Genomic DNA, 3,501 nt, shown 5'->3' with positions numbered 1-3,501 from the left:
ATGGTACTGCTGCATATTGTCGGTAAGGATTTGTGTGAGTTCGGTAACCTCTAGTGTTTGCTTGGTGTGCAGTCCACATGTGGTTCTTTTGCTTAAGCCAACACTTCTCGGTACTATGTCCATATCTATTGCAGTTTTTACAAAACCCTTTGAATTTTAACTTCTGATATTTGTTAATAGACTTTGTCCTACATTGATTAGATGTGTGACCATATTTATTGCAATTGTAACAATAACCATTGCACTTTTTGACATTCGGTTGCTTACCTTTTCTGATTTGGCATATGTTGGCAGTATGACCTTGATTTCCACAGTAGTAGCAAATAGGCTTCTTTCTTTTGATGTTATTCATGTTTCTAGCTTGCTTTGATGATTCTCCTCTCTCGGTAGTATGAATTCCTTTCTCGGTAGATTCTTTTCCTTTGTAACCGAGTCCTGCATCTTTGTTGGGTCTTCTTGTATTTAGTTGCTCGTCCAACATCGTTGATGCTTCATAACTCTTCTTCAGTGTTTCTTTGGATTTCTTCTCTATTTCAAGTTCATCGGTCAACCTTGATACTTCAAGTCTCAATGCTTGGTTTTCATCATTCTTCAGAATTGCTTCATGATGTGCATAACCTAGTTGATCTGTCATATTTTGTTGAATCCCAGTTAACCTTGTGATTTCATCATTCTTATCAGATACTAAGACTTCAAGTTGTTGTTTCTCTCTTTGTAGATCTCTTGCTTTATCCTCTGATGTCCTCAATGCATCTATATTTTCAGTCATCTGTGTACTGAAATGTTCATGTTCTCTTTTCATTGCTTTTAATTGATCAACCAATGCTTTGTTCTTTTCTTTCAATACTTCAATCATTTCTTCAGTTTCTTCAGATATACTGTTCTCAGATGATGTCTCAATTTGTTCCATTAACTCTTGAGAATCCTGCAAATCATCAGATAATCTTCTTCTTACTTTCAGAGATTTTTGCATTTGCCTTTGCATGTCTGTAATCACTTGATTAACATGATCTATCTCTTCTTGCAAATATACAATCCTCTGAGATTGTTTATAGCCTTCCATTGATAAGATCTTTCTCTTTAGGTAGTTAAACCCTTTTCCAAGATTCAAGCTCTGATACCAATTGTTAGGCCCAATATGGAAAGCTAATGTACTGAGAGGGGAGGGGTGAATCAATACTCCAAAACTTTTCTTCAACAATATCTTTACTGTTATGCATAAACAGAATAGTGTAGTAACATAAAATAAAGTTAAAACAAATAGATAACAATCATACATGATTCACTCCATAACACATATATTTTGGTTACATAGAAAATCTTGGTTAGAGAGAAAAACTATGGCGGGGATGGCACCCACAAGTTCACTACTGCAATAATAAAGAGTGCTCGGTTAGAGCTACATTTTAGCTATTTCTGATAGCATACCCTGTTAGGAGTAACAAGATCTGTTAGATCTACCTTGCTAAAGGATTTTACAACATTTAATCTGAATGCTGCACCTGGTTAGAGGCTTTACAATTTATAGACTTGATTAGAGTCTTTTACCCTTTTAAAGGTTTCTCTTTCAACTTCACAATATTACAATAAAATCATTACAAATATCTACAACTTTACATCTAAAATGTTATAGCAGATTCTATGTGCTCAGAATAAGATTACCTTGCTTATAGCATACCTTAGTAACCCATATAGTAACTCAGTAAACCCTTCCGTTTACTCTGTTCTTTGACTATTCTCTAAAAACCTCCTTAGTGACCTCTGTGTCTTTGTAACAGTCTTCCTTCATGCATACACACACTTCACTCATGCTGTATAAATAGATCTCTTAAAACGGTGATCCAATTTATTGCTTCGATCTTACAAAGAAGATTCCTTGAATGAATAACTAAACAAAATATTTCATTGGTTATATTGATCTCAAAATCATACACAATCTTTTGGTGCAATTTCCAATGTAATAACGGTTAGATGTGCCTCGATCTTGTAACACATTTTCATATGCATGTCCAGGTTCAATGTATCTGGTAACACGTTTCACTCGGTGTGTGTCAACTTGGTGTGTCATCTTTACTTCTCAGTAGCTATAAAAAGATACTCGGTAGACAGCTCGGTGTATACTACATTCTGTGACTACTTTCCTCTGTAACCGACTAGACTATGCATACCAACTTCTCTATGTGTACCGACTGCATGATTCGGTAGTGCTAACCGACTAGAATATATAGTATGACTTTGAATACAAAAACTAATGGCAATTTGATAAGTAGTGACATACAATTCACTTGGAAGGCTTAGAAATCAATTTCCAATTTTTAAACTAGAAAAAGTTTCTCCTTACAACATGGGTTCAACTTCGCTTCCTCATCCTTCTAGTGGAATAGGTTAATTCAATATAATCACCAACCTCTTGTCATTTCATTTCCTAGACAAGAATACTATTTAGTTAAAATAGAAATAAAAAAGTTTAATGATATATGAGATTTTGATATTTGAGATTTGGCCTCTTGGTAGAAATATTAGAGAATATTTCAATTAGACAATAAGTTTGAAGGGTTCTTGATTTAATTTAGATCTTTGGTGCTATTTGAATTGACTATGAAGTCTTGCACCCCATTATAATGCAATTTTTTTAAATATTGGTTGTGCCTTTATTAGTTCCCCTTCTATTACATTCCTCTAAAGAAAACTTATTTGAGCCTACTTCAACATGTACCATTAAAGCCAATATTGAACCAAAAATGAAACTATAGGTCTCATAAAAAGACATGGATGAAGTTGAGTTCCCAAATATGGAGATCTAAAGCTAAGGCTAATGCACAAATATTGGCTTGAAAAATTTTACATTTCAAACTACTTGTAGAGGATATGTTGAAATGTATGATGGTTCAACCAATCAAATGTCCTTTTGTTAGCATAATGATAGTCTTAAACACATTTATTGAGAATTTTTCGATGCTAAAAAATGGAAGGCTATTGTCAATGATTTCCTCTTATTTTTTATCATGGTTTGAGTTGGAGAGATGTGATTTTCGGTTATTACCTTCATAATAATATAGTGGCAGATTCTTTAAGGCATATTGCTTTACTTAATATTTGAAAAAGTAGGTGTTTGGTTATCTTTTCTAGTCAATTCATCCAAAAGCATAAATGATAAATTTTTATGTTGACATATTTTTTCAAATTGCCTCGCTTTATTTTAGGTTGCAAGGGGTCACCAAGGATTTAGCTAAAAAAAACCTTTTTTTTGGACAAGATTAAACACCAAATTCTTCAACTACATAAAGAGAATGTAACTTTCCTATATAGCTGCAATTTTTTTTAAAATTTAGATTTTAATTTGTCTTTATATCTAGTTTTGAACATCTCTTTCTATAGGCCTTTGGTTGGTTGTAACTTTCATTTCATTTTGAAGGCTTGTTATATTATTTGGGAAACCTTTAGTGATATTGTTGACTCTTCTTCTTTGGCTATATATTACCAACCTTTCTCCTTTGTAAT

Source organism: Cryptomeria japonica, unplaced genomic scaffold, assembly GCF_030272615.1.
Source record: "Cryptomeria japonica unplaced genomic scaffold, Sugi_1.0 HiC_scaffold_301, whole genome shotgun sequence".
Classification (NCBI taxonomy): domain Eukaryota; kingdom Viridiplantae; phylum Streptophyta; class Pinopsida; order Cupressales; family Cupressaceae; genus Cryptomeria; species Cryptomeria japonica.
This window is presented reverse-complemented; position numbering follows the sequence as displayed.